The 19,866-nt window shown below is 43.0% G+C and overlaps 1 protein-coding gene across 1 annotated transcript in view; it reads left to right on the top strand.

Moving 5' to 3' along the window:
• The first annotated feature begins 18,372 nt into the window (after positions 1-18,372).
• The window catches only part of znf516 (zinc finger protein 516), a 43,798-nt gene continuing 42,304 nt past the window's right edge, over positions 18,373-19,866 (top strand). The window contains exon 1 of the mRNA XM_084557557.1: positions 18,373-18,395. The gene's annotated coding sequence lies outside the window, so the exon portion shown is untranslated. The remainder of the gene's footprint in view (positions 18,396-19,866) is intronic.

The raw sequence follows: 19,866 nt of genomic DNA, 5'->3' as shown, positions 1-19,866 counted from the left end.
AGCAGAGCAGCGTGGACGTCCCTACAGTGCGCAAACACGAGGAAGTCGGCGCGCACACACAGAAATGTTTTTACACTCTCTTCTTTCCGTACGTCAGGATCCGTGTGCAGATGCTGTCATTTTTTTGTGGATGAGATCACGAATGCAACCATTTAAGTGACGTGCTCAGGATGAAAAGATGGCAATGCGAAGATTGCTTCTAGTTATAGATACTTGCTAACTTGGTACAAAGAGGTGCAGGTAGGTAGCGAGTACAGCAAACAAGAGGGTAACAAAGTGAGGACTCAGATTGTAAATCCTTTTTAATCACCCACTACATATTGAATAATTACAACAGAGTTCATCGCAATTAGCCTTTTTCACGGCAGACATCTTGGCTCGTCGTTACAGGAAGAGCACACAAGAGCTAATGATGGCTTGGTTCCATCGAGCAAAGTACCAGTAAACCACGACAGTGCACCAGAATGTACAAAAGCAGGACCTCCCCGTAGTGGTATGCAGCCACTTTTTTTTACTGTTAGTTACAAAATAAACTTTACTACAGTATAATTACAGGGGGAAAGGGGGGGTGAACATGGAACCGCTGCATTTTGCAGTCTGCATACTCTATGGGTACGCTGTCATTACAGAAAAAAAAGGCTTGACACAATGCAGCATTTAATGATCACTGTAAAAACATAAATGTGACCGTTGAAATAACATATTGTCATTGAAGCATACATATAAAAACAGCTCCTTATTCCCAAGATAATCTTTTTGTGCAAGCAACAGTAACATGTGTGAATACTTACAGATCTGGATCAACCATGTAATTGTTAAACAAGTACAATTTATTGTTAGATACGTCTTAAATTCTTTATTCACAAACCTTTTGACTTTTTCTTTTCTCAATGGAAAAAAAAAACACATTTACTTTTTTTTTTTTTTAAAGTTGCATACACTAAGCATTTGCAGAGGGACTTCTGGTGTGCGATCTAAGTTGGCACCTTTGACGTGGTCGGCTCCATCTCCTCCTAATTACAATTTCAAGTTGTTTCGATTGGTCTAACGCGATCCCCCGCGATAATTTGCCCTTAATATCTCAATATTATCGCAGTTTTTCCAATCAGCGCCCATCTGTTCAGCCCAGATTACTGTTAAATATTAATACGTCTCCATCTTCGCTGCATTATGAAAGCGCGCTCATCATCACCTCTATCGATTTCCCCCCTGGCTTCCGCACATCTGGATGTTAAATTATTCTGACCACAGACCAGCCTCTCTCTCTCTCTCTCTCTCTCTCTCTCTCCTCTGCCACTAGTAACACAAAACATGCACACACAGTCGCCCTTTGTATTCACGGCAATATTCGTCTGTCTGAATGCAATGTACATAAAGTTACAAGCTCGGGACCTCATTCCCCTGAATGCTAACTGTACTCTGTAGTTATATTTGCCTGCACGGATGCACATAATCGCACACCTGTATGCACACATGCATGCACCCACCTCATCACACTGTAAAAGCCAGAATGCAGAGTTACTGCTCGTGCACCGAGGATGGCGCATAAGGATAATCAGCCTCCTTCCACGTGAAGCCACGGCCCCATGACAGCTCAGATCAATTAGACACCATTAAAGGCCGGTCTCAGAGCAGCCATGGAGACTACCTAATGTCTTCCTTTCCCTCCGCACGGTGCTAACAAAATCCATCTTCTCCCTCGCCCAAACCTAATTACAGGTAGAGATGCACTGCGCGAGATGAAAAGCAGGAAGACGCTTTGATGGATGGCGAGCTCCCGCAAAACAGAGCAAACAGATAATTAACATGACAATGGGGGCGAGGCGGGGGCCCTCGCACAAAGACACTAGTGTGGTGGTGTGGAGTGCGGGAGCAGAGGTGCGCTTATGTGCATTATATGAGGGGACAAAAACACCAAAGTGCGGAAATAAAGGGAGCTGGGCACAAGGGCTTGAAACTTTGATGTGTTGTGAAATGCTTTCGCTATGGGCGCTATGGTGAAGTGGGACAAATAACAGTCTTACAGAGCGCTGCAGGGAGTGACCAGACACTTAATGGAGGTGTTGAAACCTTGTGCGGGGATAAATAATTTATCCTTTGACAAAGTATACCTCATTAATTTTTCATCACAGCATATTTATGGGTGAATCACGACGACGTTATGGCTCTATCAGTTTAAATTGTCGGGTGCATGGGGTGCAGCTCCGGCTCCTCTTCAAACAGTGCATATTATTTTTCTCTCTTTTATTTGCCTGTCAGTTTTGAAAGCTGATCTCAAGGAGAATATGACTCATTTTAAACCGTTAATGTTTCTTTTCTTTTCTTTTCTTTTCTTTAAGTGCCACATTAAAGCAGAGACAACACCGGCACACGCTCCGTGATTGCTCAGGAGAATAAAAACGCACACCTCGCGAGCAATGGATGCACTGGGGGAGTTGCAGACAGTCGTAAATGGCACTACAACATGTTTCCTCCATGGGCAATGTCAGCGTTTCTATGTGAGGGTGGCAACAATTGCTTGGCAGCAAATTTGTTAGGTGGTGTCAGTAGATAGTGTCGGTTTAAACATAGGCGGTAGACTGAATAAAGAAAGCATTTACATTCACTCTGATAATAAACCATAGCTTCCTGTGCGAGAAACAAAGACCTCTGACAATAGATGCGAGGCTCGAACACACAGGAACCCTGCAGCAAGACCAAATCCTTAAACAGCGAGTTCAAATATTTTAGGTGTCGGCTTGGCCGGCTCGTTGCACATGACGTCAAGAGCTGGCACCAAAATCTCATCTTGTGTCTGTAATGACTGTCTATTATGTAGGCAGAAGGTCATACATCCAGCAGCTGTTGACAGCTAACATTGTTCTGAAAGAGCGAGGTTGGCTATTTTAAATCACATGTCACAACATGATTAAATTTGCCTGTCTGGTAAAACACTTCTCAAAACCGAATCCCTCTTCCCCCCAGGACCTTGAGCAAGTATAACTTGTTTGTTAAAAGTATCAGGACTTTTTATGTAAAATGCCATCGTTAACTTGGAGGATAAACTGGATCTGCAGCTGATATGAATCTGAAATATTACCAGAATACCAGTACTGATGCAGCTGTACTGACAAGTATTGTCATAGCTAATTCAGGTGAAGCCAGGATTATCTACTACATACAGCGATCAGGCATAACATTATGGCCACCTTCCTAATATTGTGTAGGTTTCCCTTGTGCCTCAAAAACAGCTCGGAATCATCAGAAAGTGGACATGGGCCTTCTCAGGGTGTCCTGTGGTGTCTGGCAACAGAATGTTGTTAGTGGGGACCTTTGGGTCCTATGATTTGAGGGGTGGGGCCTATCCAGATACTTGATCAGTTTGGGATCTAGTGAATTTGGAGGCCAGGTCAACACCGTGTGCTGTTCTTCATGTTGTTTTTTTTTAGTTGTTCCTAAACCATTTTTGTGTGTGTGTCTGTGTCAGGCTGCATCGTGGTGGGGGCCCCTGGTCTGATCTAGATGGGTGCTACATGTCTAAGTAACATCCACACGAATGCCAGGTCCAAAGGTTTCCCAGCAGAACGCTGTCTTGTCACAAGATGGTCAATGTTATTTGCTTCTCCTGTCAGTGGTTTTAATGTTGTGGCTGATCGGTATACATAGCTTTAGTCCCACAGTTGTGAAACTAAGACTCAGGCCGCTATGAAGGTTCTCAAGATGAAGCTAAGGAGTCAGGAGATGATTAATTGTGCAGGGAAAAGGAAATTCTGAAATTGCATTTTATTTTTTAGAAATTTACACTAATCTTTTTTGTCTTTTTTTGATGTAAAAGATCTCAAATAATTATTAAATGAAATCATCTCAGAGGTTTGGAGGTCAAATGAAACAACCAAAATCTCAAACAAGGAACTGCAACCAGACAACATCTGTAATTAAAAAGGTCACAATTCAAAAAAGGGTTTGAATGCGACAGACATTCCTTCATATGTAAAATGATAGCTTTAGAAGCATCCAGTAAAGCTACAGGGCAGGTTCTTTTACATATAAATAAACGTTCGTTACCGTCAAACCCTTGCCAAACATGCTCAGTCAACGGTGATTAAGCTCATCAGGCCTTAACAAATATCTGTTTTGTAGCATGCTGGAGTTTAAGCTCAAGTGTCTGTGGCAACATTCCCACAACAGGGCACAGCAATGTGTTTTACGTCATTCGCCGATGATTGTTTGTCAGAGCTGAACAGGGAAGCAACTGTAGTGATGGAGACGGGGTAGACAAAAAAAAGAATGACGACGATAGTTACGAATGTAACTACGGTTCTATGAATTTCAATATATCTGGCAGATATGACACAGATATGATGAAATAGGATCAAGGAAGCTTCTAAGAACAATAAAAATGAAAGTCAGAGTTCAGAGGACGGATTACAGTCTAAAAGGAAAGCAATCAATGGTGAGGGCAACACAACACAGTTTACTATTGCTGTGGCTTTTAACGTCAGAGAAGACAGAAGAGAAGGGAATGTAGATTGTATGCATGCATAATACAGCATTTGTGTGATTATTCTCACTGGCACAAAGGGGAGACAAAAGGTCCACACTGTACGGAAAGTACTGCAGTTGGCTTGAGTAAATGTCATCCGTTAGGACAAAGTTTATACTTTTCATATTGAATGCACCTCACCAAGTGTAACAATTTAAATAATCTGTTTTCAGAGGTTTTGAATTTGCGACAACAAGAGACGAGAAGCCAGTGCCAGAATTCAATTACAATCAGATGAAGAGATTTGTATTCACATATTTGTCATAAGTGTCACGGCTAATAACTGGATATACACAGCAGTACACAGAAAAATGCTATGGTTTATAGTACAATAGAATTGCATTGTGATCAGAGGCCCCGCGACCCTTAACAGGAATAAGCGGGTACAGAAGATGAATGAATGAATGAATGTGATCAGAGGTTGTTGTCAGTTTGGGCTGCCGACACGTCTTGTCCGTACTCGGACCGGGACTACTAGGCTACCAGCTCTTAGATGGCACCGGAGGGCTGAAGTGCTTCAGTGGCATTTTTATTTTTTATTTTTTTTGCACAATTTGCACAAAACTCCGCTTTTATCAAGGCTTCCATCAGGTAGTTTTGTAAAATATCAGTCCTAGCAACACGCTTTCATCTGATTCCTCCATTTTGGTGCATACATACATATATATTGTATATGTGTCTATGGTTACCGGAGCTCTGACTTGTGCATCAGTGTAATCGGTGTACCAGGAAATCGTGCACTGACAAAAGTTGCGCGATGTTTGGAATGCAAACTGCACTTAGAGACAAATGCCAATTAATAATGTCACTCGCCACCAAGTGGTCAAGGGTGTGAATTGCAATCTGTCAAAATGATGGAAAATATTCTGTTAACGCGACCCCTGATTGTGATGTACAACACATGTTTCTGTTATTTTAACAGCCCCATTTTAGTCCGCGGGCTATGCTAAATAACAGAAACGCTTCAGTGTTTAATTCAATCCAGTTTAACAGCGCCGCAAACTACTACATCTTGCAGAGTGATCATACAGCTTAATTACCACCTCTCTGATGCTACAGTATTTCGACATAAACTGAACGTTAGAACGGTCGTGAAGGAAGATTTAGTGAAGGACTACTGGATTGTAAGGTATTTGTTCTCACTAGTGTTCCTAATGTGGCAAAGTGGCAAGTGAGCACGTATACGGTATATGTTTCAACTCCTAAACCACAAAAGTTTACTATTTTACATTGCGTTGTTATGATTATACTGCTGTGTGGCTGTGAAGAGAGAGTCTTTAGAAATGTTAAGACCTTGACCTTGCGTTATTTTTACATATCTGCTTTTTTATACACACACACACACACACACATATATATAGAGAACACTCCAATTTGCTGACTGCGGTGAGAGATAATCTACTTAATGTAACATATTTCTCCAGGTGACCCCTTACTGACCCTCTCAAAGGGGTGGGTTATGAGCAAAGCTGTGATCCTTCTCTGTAGCCCTACAATTTGTACAAATAAGATGATGTGTTAACATGCCGGAGTGCAATAAGTTTCATTCACAGCCTAAATAGTAAAATACAGGCAATATAAATTCCAAGCCCCTGCCCATCAGCTTAGATTACATTCAGACCCCAACACACAATAAAATGCTGTAAAGCCCCCCGCTTGATGGCCCATCACATGATTGAAAAACACAGTAATTCTCAGTCTATGGCAGAAATGTTCCTCCAGGATTAGTGTTGCGGGACAAGACTCCTTTGTTTTTGGATTTCAGTGTAGCATTCTCTCCGCTCTCAAATCATTTCGCAACCACAGAACTGCTTTCCGTTCGGGCGGCTAGAAACGCCGAGCGTAATCGGGCCAAATCGCGCCGACCTGTCTCCATCATTTTGTCATTACAAGCCGAGGCGACTAACAAAGATAAGGCCCGTGCGCGCCGCAAATCGCCTTTTCATTACAGTAAATATTTCTTCCCGGTTTTTCAAGCGGATACCAATTAAGCCACAATGACCATGCGTGTAGCGCCAAGCTATATGCCTGCGCTAGCACAATGCGGGGTGTGTATCAGAGCGGCGGGTGTGAATGAGAGACTTGCAAGCGCTCTCAAGGCGAGGAGGGGGGGACGACGCTCTGAAACTTCCCAATGCACATTTGTCATGCTTTTAAGTGATTTACAAATGAGAGGCATTAGGGCTTTGTGAGGGAGACGGACAGAGAGAGTTCTTCAGAGGGGAGCTTTGTGCGTCCCTGCCTAACCGCAGCATATAGATGGAGCTGCAAGTTGTGTTTGTGCGTCATCAGCGGTCATTAAACCAGGATGTACACCAGAGCCACCACCGGCAGTATGGTGATGAAGGGGTCGGAAAGAAGGAGATGATGGGTTTATTATTGAGGCTGCAGGAGGATTTAAGAAATTAAGAATGTAAAACGAATGAGCACATGTTTTTCTTTTGACATTTATCTAGATATTCCAAATATGCCTGAGTGAAATGAGTGCGTTTTTCTCTTCTATCCCTTTCCACTTTGCTTCAACTCCCATGACACCACACCCACTCATTCCCACATGCACACACATATTTTTCTCGCTTTCTCACGCACACACACCACCTAGAACTACCGCGCAACGACAGCAACAGCAACAACAGCAACATCAACAGCGTACAAGTATCTCGAGCGAGGGCACAGGCTCCCAGTCAACGCCAGCATCACGGCGGCTTGTTTTTTTTTTTTGACTCGCGTCTCACTGCTCAGCGTTGCAGCAGCCGCTCGTTTGAGCCGGGCAGCCCTTGAACAAAGATGAGAGGGAAGGAAAAAAAAAAAAGACAGAGGAAGAGGGAGGAGGGACAATCTAAAAGCCACCCATCCCCCCTCTTGGTTAAAAAAAAAAGGTCGCACGAGGCCTTCCTATATGAGGCCTGTGTGGTTTTTCAGTGTTTACTTTGCATATTTAAGAAGTCAAGATAATGCAAAACACTCGGGTGTATCTTTGATTACGTGATTTTTGTGCTTGTGCCTTTAATTTGACTTTAATTTGTTGTTTAAAGTTTGCCACCTAAGGCAACAGGTTCAAGCATCTACCTCTAGAATTTGCTAAACAGTCTTTGGTGTGATCCCGCACAAACTTTTACCAATATGATCTTTGCTTCTTTTGGAAAAAACTAAACCTGACGACTTTAAAGTGGCAGGTTTCTGTCAGCTGTTTTGAACATGGCTTCTGTGTTGGAGCTATTGTCACCGGCTGGAGCTGTGTGTGTGTGTGTATGCGGGTGTGTGTGGGTGATCCGGGCCCTGCTCTGCAGTAAAAAGGATTGGGGGTAGGGTGCTGTGAAGTGGGACGGTGCTGCTGCTGTTGTTGGTGGTGGCGTTGCAGGGTGGGGGTTTGCGGGGCTTCATCCCCGCCACGCACACTCATCACTTGAGTAAAGTAAAAAAAAAAAAAACTAAAAAAAAACTAGATAGTGCTAATTACGAAGTCGGTTTGAGCACTTGGGGGCAATACAAACAACAGCTGTCTGTGGCATAAGTAGGAAAGTCAAACACACACACACACACCTAAGCACCTTGGATATAATTAGCAAGATCAAGATAAGTGGAGGGTAACACAAGCCGCCTGTTATGTGTGTTTTGTGTGTTGTGGAAAATTTTTGAAGTTTCACAGTTGCAGACGTGCGTCAACTTTGTGGTGAACGTTCATACATTTTCCACTGCAGGTAAATATTCCAAAGACAGTTCTAGTAAAATTACTTCATTACTAAGTGTACTCAAAGTATTAAAAGCAGAAATACTTGTTGGCTTATATGTATTAACATGCAAAATGGGAAGCCATTAGACTGAGGGTAGTATTTTAATGCTGCAGCTGGAGGTGGAGCTAGTTTATCTTCTGGCTCAGTCGGCTACATGGCCGGTGGTGGTGGTGGGGCGGCAGGGGGGGCTCAGCCTGAGGACGTCCCCTCCGACGGGTCACAAGATAAATGTGAGAGGTCGTGAGGTGATTCATTTTCTACCTCACTGGTTTAATTTTTCAGACTTTTTTTTTTCTTATCTCCGGGCAGTTTTTTATTATTATTTTATATCCGTCCTCATCTTATATCTTTATTTATGAAATATTGGATTTTTGATTCATAGAGGGAATATTTCTCAAGTATACTGTGTGACATCCAGGTGATTGTACGTCTAAAAAAAAGACGTACGTAGATTTTCTTGAGGCCCTCCGCCCTTCTTTACTCCACTTGAGTGCTTTAGAACGGAAGAAACCACTTGGATGAGTGGTGAAAAGTTGCCAAAAATACTCAAACAAGTCCAGCTGTCTTTGTTTTAGCTTTGTTTCAGATTTATTCATGAATTTGTTGTAGAACCCAAGCCCGAAAAGTTGGAAATCATTGCTTTGATCTGCTTTAGTGATTTCTGTAGTTTCCCCTATGAGTTCACGAGTAAAACCCTAATGAATGCAACATAAAATGGATTTAATCAGGTAGAGGTCAAATGTTCAAAAACTGCACAACAGTATAGTACAGAGTACAGTATAGTATAGTATAGTACAATAAATGTACTTACTATACTCACACCCTTTTGACCATAGTTTTGTATCCACCATAAAACTGCTGTAAATTCTAATATATTAGTTTTTACATTGGAGGATGGTGAATGTACAATAGAAGAATGAAGAGCCAGGGTTTCTGTGCAGGTCTCTGACCAACAACAGGTGATTAACCCGTTCATCCAGAGGAGAACTAATAACTGACACCACCTGCTGCAGACTTTGGCTGGAGTCCCAGGTTGCACACACGTGCCCCTCGATCCTGCAGGAAGAGGGCTCGCTTTAACACATTTCACTCCTGCATCTGCAGCAAGCACAAGGAGGCAGATACCGGGAAAGTATATATTCCACGACACAAGGACGTAACTACAGCCCAGACGCCACAGTACAGCACGCATTCTCAGAAACACATTTAAAGATGAATCAGTGAGGAGGATGTTTATTTTATTCAAGAGATTTTGGTGTTTATTTTATTCAATAGATTTTGGCTTTGTTTTTGATTCTGTTACATTTTGTCAATACTAACAAGGCCCCCCTTATAAAGGTTTTAAGTTGTAATGCTTTATCATTGTTAGATTATTATTTTTTTCCATTCATTCTTTATACATAAGTTATGGTGGTGCACCAGAAAAAAGAAAACTGCATCAGTATGATGTTATGTGAAAAGTTTCTTCTTATAACAAGATATTTTTTTTTTATGTTATAACGTGATACTTACATGTTATAGCAAGAACTTCCCCCTTATTACACTTGTACAAATATACAAAATCCTAATGTTATAATGTGAAACATTTCACCGTATGAAAATATCGCGTTATAACTAAAAAGAACATCTTGTTATAACGAGAGCTTTAACATGATACTGTTCCGTTTTTCTTTTTCTGACGTGGCAGCAATCCATTGATGCAATCCATTAATAAAGGCTCATGGTTTTCCCATTTTCTGATAAGCCATCAGCTCTAGTTATGTGAATAATTAATGAAGAGTTTCAATATACAAGTCTGCTGTTATAAAATGGCTTTTAATCCCAGTCATTTGCAGGAACATGTGCTGAGATAGCCTCAGACGTTTTACAATCTGACCACCCCAACATTAAGATAAGATAAGATAAGATAAGATAAGATAAGATAAGATAAGATAAGACTTTATTTATCCCCGTGGGGAAATTAGGGTGTTACAGTGGGGCAGGGAACAACAGTGCAAGATACAAAAAGATACAAAACAACAGAATAAGATAGACAAAAGAAACTAAAAAAATAAATAAAATAAATTATAAAATAAAATAATAATAAAATTAAAAAAAAGTAAATGTTGGAGGAGTTGAGTGAGCGTGTGAGTAGGCTGCAGATAGCTATAGTGCTGCTTCAGATTTTAGAAGTGTCTGCAATGCAGGAAATATGTGACAGCTGGAATCAGGTTTCCTGTAGAGCTGAGTGATAAATTCACAAAGTAGTGACATGGTGAGTCTCTTGAATTTGTTCATGATTGAATAGACTGAATATGGTTGGAGAATTGCTCATTGAGGTAGGCTTGGATAACTGCAGGTGATGAAGACTGGGCAGGGGAGGGGGAGAGAGGGACACACAGCAGTTAACACGCTAGTAATAGAAAAGAAATTAGATAAGAAATTAGAGGATAGGAGCTCGGTGCCAGAGAAAAGAAGTTAGAGGATAGGAGCTCGGTGCCAGAGAAAAGAAGTTAGAGGATAGGAGCTCGGTGCCAGAGAAAAGACATTGTAGGATAGGAGCTCAGTGCCATAGAAAAGAAGTTAGAGGATAGGAGCTCGGTGCCAGAGAAATGAGATTAGAGGATAGGAGCTCTGTGTGAGAGAGAAGAGAGTAGAGGACATGTGCTCAGTGCATCGTGCCCAAGCAGCCTAAGCCCATTGCAGCATAACTAAGGGATAGTTCAGTCCAGCCCTAACTATAAGCTTTATCCAAAAGGAAAGTCTTAAGCCTAACCTTAAAAGTAGAGTACTTTGAATGTGTTCCAAGAAGTCATCAGTTTTACATCCGTGGGGACTTGGCCTTTTTTTTTCTTCCTTTTTATGTCACCTTGAATCTCTAACATTGTCGTCTATAAGAAATAATAACTGTCATAATATCTCTAAAAGCTGTGCGGCTAGAGCTACTGTAGGGTTGTTACTTTAATTTCTGGTTATAGAAACGTTCTAGAAAATTTAGCCTAATAAATGCAAAAAGCTTCCATTAATATTTGTCTGACCTCGGCCATCACCACCACAGAGTATTTAATAGAAAATGGGTCACCTGAAAGCACTGGTCTTCGTGCCACTTCCGCCTCTGCCGCATCACATCATGACAAAAAAAACGTACAAATAAAGTACCACAGCCTTGATGGGCGTCGAATCAACAAGTTTCTGCAACTTGTTGAACTTTCGCATTACACAATATGTTAAAAACAGCGAGCAAAGGAAAGAAAATCTTGCAAGAAAACAACTTTAAGGGACAGAGGTGCAGCAATTCTCTTTGTCTGCCTTAGAAACTAACTTACACGTGTTTCACTGTGCAGCAGGTACCAGACCAAACAACCCATATGTGATATAAGACTCACAATGTAAATACATGCAGCAAACAGTCACAGACAGTCTAATTAAACCTGTCCAAGTGATTTTTGGGAACATGCAGTGAGGTATGTTTCTATCAGTTTCTCATGCCTTTCTAGGAAATTTAGCTCATTCCTTTTGCAGAAAACCCTTCTATATGTTTTGGTTCCTGTGCTGCCGGTGCTTTATTTAAATCCCTGGTCCTCTTGGGGGTCTTTGACAGCAACACAAGTGTCTTTCTATGGAGCTGTTTTCCTCTGACTGGAGAAATCTTGCTCTTTATCCCCACAAAAAAGAAAGTTAGCTTATACTCCTCAATTAAGGTTAGGCTTGTGTATGGTGCTGCCAACTATGTCTCCTGGAATTTGAAGTATCTTGGGAATGTTTTTGTAAATCACTGCATTTTTGTTTGTTTGTTTTTTTTACTGAAATTATTTTTTTCCTCTAACTTTTCAAGCAGCTCTTTTGCTTTTTCCATATTTGGTACTCACTTTTATTGAAGGGCTTTATGTCTGTATCACAGCCGAGGCTAATTCAGCAATTTTCAACAACTTAAGAAAGGTTACTTTGCACATTTTCTTAATAAATGTATACCACACGGATGGATTTCAAAGAAAAAAAACCTAGACCATCAGGAAACAACTTAATTTAAACCCCTAAACAGTTTGCTTTCTGTAACCTCTAGCAGTCACATAGCCAGCTCACCTTCTAAGATCATTATACGGTTGATAAGACATAAGTAGGAAGAAGTAGGTCTTTAAATAATAATATAGAAATATAACTGTCCTGTTCTGTAACTTAGCCAAAAAAAACAATGAATGCAGGTGAAACGTTCCGCAGCCTCGTTACGCGATCTCACACCTTTCAACAGCGGCGCATTTACTGCCGGTTGGAGAGCCTGCTAAACAGAAATAATAGAGCCTCATGCCAGACAATAATGTGAGTTAAGTCCTTTAGGGCAAGGAGCTGCAGAGATAGCCAAACAAAAGATAATCAATATCATATGGTGTGTCGCCTGGAGTCTAGACTCTAGCCTCTCGCCGGCATACTCATCACATGCCTCTGAGCGCTTGTCTACCACCGCAATTCAATGTCAGACACAATGTCAAAGAGGCAACACGTCCGGGCCGGCGTGTTAATTACAGCATCATCGCACAAACAAAACCCCATGCTATTATTACGACAGGTTTCAACGCAAGGTGTCATTGAGGATGCGCGTCGGGTGCAAATTGGATTTAACAACAAAAAGAAAAGATTAGATTCATATTTAAGCACCGATCAACTTCACGTATTAGTTAGATGTTACTAAAAACCACTTGAAACCTCTGCAAAATTAAAAAACAAAACAAAGCACAGTAGTGGTGGCTTCAAATTGCCGTGTGAGCACAGGATTAGGTTCAGATGCGAAGATGCGACACACTCAACACGCACAAGCTTTATTCACCTTTTCCACACAATCCACCTGCCCCAACCTGAGATTCACCTTTCGCACAAACGAACCAACACCCTTCCCTTTCTCTATGTTTCTTTAGAACCTGAGGTGCTGACAGATTCGCCTTCTGTGTTTGGATTAAGGGGCTACTTGTGGCTAATATTTTGGGCCGTCACCATCACAGTAAAGCAAACCATTCGCGCCTGTTGGCGGCGACGACGGCTTCCTGCCCTCACTTCCTGTCTGCCTTGTGCAAGTCAGACATGGGATCCTCATGTGGGCTCTGCGGAGAATGTCATAAGAGCTAATGATGAAATTCCACGCCGTGATATCCATCATGGCTGTTTTTGTCTTATTGTTTGCTCTCCTGGCACCTTGTGTCTGAACATGCATGGCCGCCTATGAATGGTTGGGGAGGGGGGGTTTGTGGGTGCTGTATGCAGGGAGAGGTGAGCAAGAGTTTTTTTGGCTGTAGGGAATATGTACCTACCATGTGAGTGCGTGCCAGCACACTTTTGGTCACCAGCTTTATCATCAACGTGTGTGCAATGTGCACATACTGTATGCGTTCTTGCAGCGAATGCGAGGCTGCACTCGGCCCCGCATCTGCAGCTGTGCGTGTGTTCAGGACTCGTGTGTGTGCATGTGTGTGTTTTTTTTAGAGTGATAATTCTGCTGAGAGGCAGGCAGACAGTTGGGGAGGGTGAAGGAGGAGGAGGAGGAGGAGGGGGAGGAAGAAGAGGAGGAGGAGGAGGAGGACTGAAGACAATGTCAGCGCTGCAGTGTGATCCTGTATCCATCAGGCTGGCTCATGCAGTCACTGCTGCTTAAAATGCACTGCCACTGACACACACATACAGGAAATGGTCTCAATCACTGTGGCAAACAGTCCACAGTTTCTCATTCCAGATGGGATTATGATGTTATTATTGCACGATTACGCCACATAACTACATTAGCAACAGAACACAACCTGGGACTCCTCAATCAGTCACCTTCCCTTTATACCGAGAGGACTTTTCAACAACCCCTCCCTGCGTGACACAGAGATACACTCTGCACCCACCCTGAACTAACAACAACAACAGGAGTCAGCCGTCCACCTTTATCTTTATCCCCTCTACTGCTGCTACCGCTGCTACTGCTGGCAAATTAGCTTTGATAAGCATGCTTTAACGATGTTTGCGGCGTGACGTATTGCCGTTTTTATGCTCTTACATTTGTGCTGATCCAGTGATGCAACAAGATCTGTGTTGCACTGGGAGCATTTCTTTCTCTCTCTCTCGCTCTCTCTTTTTTTTTTTTTTTTTTTTTGCAGGTGGATGTTGTGGCCCCAGCTGAGAACTGCGCTGCTAAAATAGCAATGAATGATCACTCATGTGGGTGGATCCACCCTCACTTCCCCTCCCCACCCTATGGAATTTGATAAGTTGGACAGGAAAAGTGGACAACCGAAAGAAAAGAGGAGGGATCGAGAGAGAGAGAGAGAGAGAGAGAGAGAGAGAGAGAGAGAGAGAGAGAGAGAGGGGAGCTGGGGTGAAATGAGAGGGATGTGAACGTTTTCAAAAAAAAAAAAAACAAGGGGAGGGGAGGAGTGCAACCAGGAAATAGATGAGATCCAAAAGCTCTTTGAGATCGAGTCAACAAGATAGAGAACGAGAGAGCGAAAGAGTGAGAGTTGAGGGAGCAGCACTTCCTCTTGTACAGTAGTAGCAATGAAGAAGTAAGAGAGCACACTGTACTGTAGCCTTCTTTAATTCAAAACCACACACAGGCATTATGGGAAGCCTTCGCCTCTATTGATACGACACCAAAGAAGAAATAAATGTGGGCAAAAAAGCTGTCGAATGATGATTTGCATTTCTCTAGAGAGTACATTTAGGTTGTGCCTCTCTTCTGTTTAGCTGAAGTGACTGAGGCGTGGCATCAGAGACCAGAAAAAGAACAAAAAAAAAAACAAAAAAAACAAGGAGTGTATTTGTCTAATTCAAAAGAGGGAATGTGATATATCCCATAAATATTTCAGACTGCATGGCAAGAGGTGGGCTTCCTCCTGCTGCTCGGAGATACTGTATGTGCTCGTGGGCTGGTTAGGCAACAAAGCACACACACACACACATACACACACACACACCACCACCCGCACCCCCCCACCCCCAGCACTCCCCGAGGTATCTCCTTGAGGGTTCTCCTTGCACTCCTTTGCCAGCTGACAATTAGCATGCGGTCGCTAATGCACTACAAGCTAATTGAGCACAAGGGGGCTGAAGGTGTCAGTCACCGGAGAAGGCTTGCCATAGCGGCATATTCTGGTGGTGGACACTGATGCCGTTTTAAGACAAGAGGGGAACAACTTTAGAAAGAAAAAGCGGGTCAAAAAAACCCCCATCCACCCAAAAAATATGTGTCACATGTTAAGTTGATTAAATGAGGAGCCCCAGTCCCGTACTACTGCTTAACTTAAATTGGCTTTCTCATATAAATGCCATTAATATATATTCTTTTCTATTCGTGTCAATTCCGGTGCAATTAAAACTGCAGCCAGGTCACACAAATCGGCACCGACACCACGCGCAGTAAGGCAAATCAGTGTCGGCTGGAACACCGAACATCATTGTGTTGATACCAGGGGTAGCTATTATAAGAGCCGCCCTGAGGTGTGTGTGTCTGCCACGCATGCACAAGCAGCTGTGCATGCAGTCGTCTGCAAATGCACGCACGCGTTGTTTATCTGCATGCTCCACCAGCGCAGCAGGAGAATTTCCAAGCCCCTCTTTTTTTTTCTTTTAAAAAAAAAAAAAAAAAAAAAAAAAGGTTAAGGTTCACCGAGGTATGTTTCAAATTGCTGAGTGGGTGCAGGCGCAAGGGCGTTCAACAAACGAAATAGAAGCCTCTCTCCTGCAGACTGGTTCACAGAGAAATGGGGAGAGGGAGACAGAGGAGGGAGAGAGAGAGAGAGAAAGACACAGTGAGGACACCTTGGTGTATGTTTTGCCTGACATTCCCTTCAACTGGGAAAGCAGGAATGGAGAGAAAGGGAGGCTGTTTTAAAGACGGCTCTCTTATAACAGGAAGTATCTGAACAGTGACTCACACACTACAGGGAGAACGAGAGAGAGAGAGAGAGAGAGAAGGGAGGCTCAGTTCATTGTGTGTATCACTAATGTGTGTGTGTACACCCTTTAGAGTAGATTTATTTCACGCATGTAATAATGAACGTCAGTAATGACACTGTGTGTGTGAGTGTGTGTGTGGGTAGGAAGACATCTCCACAGCACTGAATTTGATATTTTAAAAGCCACGTTGCATTTTGTTTTCACATGCATCTTGCGTGAGAGGAAGTCCACATACGTGAACGTGTATTGGTGTGAGTGCACATGTGTGCGTTATGTGAGCAAGTGGATCACATTTCAAGAATGCCGCAGTGCAATTTGGTAGACCTGTGCATGTGTGCGTCTGTGCTCTAGGGGCTATCAGAATGTTCTCAGGTGTGTGTTTCCTATGTGTAGCCGAGCAGATCGCGTTTCATCAAGGACATAATGACAATTGTCTTCATGTCGACGCTCCTCCGGACACTGGAGTTTGGCCCCGGCTTGTTTTCGGAGGAGGCGGGCGGCGCATTTCGGCCCTGATGACACACGTCGATCAATACGGACGGGCCTGTGTGTGTGTATTTTAGTATCTGTGCATGTAAATGTCCCCGTGGAGCTCCGGGAACTGTGTATACAAAGCACAGCGCCGGCCGTTTAAATTCAAGGCCCTGCCGCTGATTAGATGTCCGTGTGTCTTAAGTCACTGGTACATCAGCAGTCAGCAACATGGTGCTGAGCAAACAAGCCTGACCTCCGCACAACACCCACAACAACAACAACAACAACAGCAGCGGAGTGACAGTTATTACACATGACTTCAGCGTACGATGAGCCGGAGTACACTGCATCTGCAGCACTAGTAGATCTGTGTAGCATCACATCTGATACATGACGAGTATCCCAGTACAACACGAGACATACTGATTAGCCACATTCATTGGAGCTGAATAACCACAATTTTCCGCGCCTTTGGATGATCACAATCATTTTTCATGCTTTTCTAGACTTTCCAGTCAAGCAAGGGAGGCACACATCTCCTGGGTGTGTCAAAAAAACATAATTAATCCCTTTATTGTTATTATTATTATTATTATTATTTAGCCTAATATTAAAAAATAAAGCTGAAGCTGTATTAGAGATACAACTAGCAGCAACCATTGTGAGTTGTGACAGTAACTGTAACAGTAATGTTTTTAAATGTAAACTGTCGGGCACAGGTTGACCTCTGGTCATTTCCGGGCCACTCTGTCCGTCATATCTGTGCGGATGCGTGGAACAGGACTTGAAAACCTGCTCGACAGAAAATAAAGCAGACTTTAGTCATGCATTCTTGCGACGTGAAAACGGCGAAAGACGCCGCCTTCATTTTATTTTGCCGTCTTAAAATGAAAAGTAAAAGCAAAACTAATGTATCATACTTTTCCGCATGGATGAATAAATAAATAAATACATAAATAAATGTTTTGCAACCAATGAAGGAGACAGTATTCTGGCAGACTAGTGTAACAATGCATCAGTGTATGTAACATGTATGGCAACGGAGGTAGGAAGTTTTCCTGGACTTAAACAGAGAAGTTTTTCAGATTTTAACTGAGCCATGTTTTCTTAGAATTGTGTTTACTGAAATCAAATTATATGTCACTTTAGATTTAAACAGTTTTTTTTTTTTTTCTTCTAAGAAACATCTGTTCCTGTTCTTCAATAGGGGGCATCGAGGGGATGCATTCAACTGTCAATACAATGACACGGGTTTGGCAAAAATTCAAATTACATCATTATATAATTTTGTACCTCTGCGTCACGTTTTTTTTTTTCTGAATAAGTCGCTAAGTAAGACATATCGCACTCTTGAAGCACTTTTTTTGAGTCCTTAGCAGTATCAACAACTTTTCGCTGATGGGACAATAGCAGACAGTTCCATTTAATGTGGGAGAAACCATTCGGCTGCGGAAAAGGGGTGCCAGGAAATTACCAAAATCGCTCAAACGGGGACGAAGCGAAACGCGTCTTCGCGGCGGGGGGTCGGCGTGTTTCGCGCAAACGCGAGCGGATTTATTTATTTGATATTAAAGCGAAACGTACACGTGACGTGGGGCAAAAAACGGATGAGGGATAATCGCCACGCCCCCTCCACAAGACCGAGTGGACTCGACCTACTCAATCATGCACTTCAGCATACACTGCAAAGAGCATGCTTTCACCTTTAGGATTGTCTATGCTTCTTGAAGTCACCCTGGATTAGTCTTTGGATAAAGCAGGTACGCAGATCTCCTGTTTCCTTCTCTTTTATACACACACACACACATACTGTAGTGAACAACCCTGTGTGTTTTGAATTGGCTGTAGGTGGAAGGCGATTGTCTGATCTTGGTTTATAAATAGGTTACACACTGGCAATGGTGTGTTGTTGGATTAGAAGAATATATATCATGTATGACGTTCTGTCGGTGATCATTACATGCGGCAGCAGACAGGAGAATGTAGGAATGTATTGATCATTTTCACTTTACATAGACTCTCTATGACTTGTGGCTGCCAATCGGATTAATAGCCTTGTCATGTCTGTAAGTCATCATACTTATATCAACCTTAAAAAAGCGGACTAAACTTGTGGTTTTCGGTTTAAAAGTGTTGGGATAAAAGGAGCACAAAGGACTGATGTCCTTCACCGACATCAGTGCAAAGTTTCCACCAGCTCTCCATACACACTCATCTCTTCCTTGAGTAATGTTTGGACAACATACTTCATCACGGATAGAGGGCACTTACAGAGTTGTTAGCAAAAATAAAAAAAAAACTAAAAAAAAAACTAAAAAAAAAAAAAGGCATCTAGGCGCAGGAAACATCCAAAGGTTGGAAAACAATGTTTTATTCACACGGAGACAGGCATACAGGGTGGAGGTGGACGTTAGGGAGGGGTAAAGGAGGAGGAGGAGGAGGATGGGGGTGGGGGGTGGGGGGTGTATCCATATTAGGAAGTGGTGTCCTACATAATAGACATGGCACAACTGCCACTGAGCAAGGCACAGGTGCCAGCAGCCGGAACGGTGGCTCTTCTGCTCACTCACATGAGGATCTGAAACCGCTGGAAGCTCTCTGGTGTGTCGCATTTCTTGTTCTTTCAATCTCTGCGCCTGCTCAAGCTCACGGAATCTGCATGCGGTGCGTGTGAGCGTGCGCGTTGGGGGGGGGGCGGAAACATGTGGCGAGGGAGGGTGTGTGGGGGGGTCAATCGTGTGTTGCGTGTGTGCGTTGGTGGTGGTGGGGGGGGGGGGGGTCATTGCTTGTAACTTTTTTTCCCCCTTTACATGATGATGCACCTACAGGATGTGAGCTTACTGTTATTTTAAAGGGACACAATAGGACTAAGCTGCGACTGCAGGGGAGCTCAGTGCAAGACAATGCGTGGTAATGACGGGTTGTGTAGGCTACACACAGGTGACTGTGCCAAACTGAGTGCGCGCGTGCGTGCGTGCGCAAAAGTAAGTATGGAGCCCGAACCCATACGGTGCCATCGGCATGACATGTCCTTTTTACGCACGGAACCGATTGCGCACGTATGTACGGGGCCACCGGTGAGCCAGGTAGAGACAACTGTTCGGCGTCGCCTCTTCACCGGACACTTTATAATTAAATGCGCGCGCACGTGAACGCGCCAGCTGATCCTCCTCCTCCTCCTCCTCCTCCTCCTCGTGGTAGGAAGCGATAGAGATATAAATGAAACGAAAA

The sequence above is a fragment of the Chelon labrosus genome (assembly GCF_963514085.1).
Source record: "Chelon labrosus genome assembly, chromosome: 12".
In the NCBI taxonomy this organism is placed as follows: Eukaryota; Metazoa; Chordata; class Actinopteri; order Mugiliformes; family Mugilidae; genus Chelon; species Chelon labrosus.
This window is presented reverse-complemented; position numbering and strand designations above follow the sequence as displayed.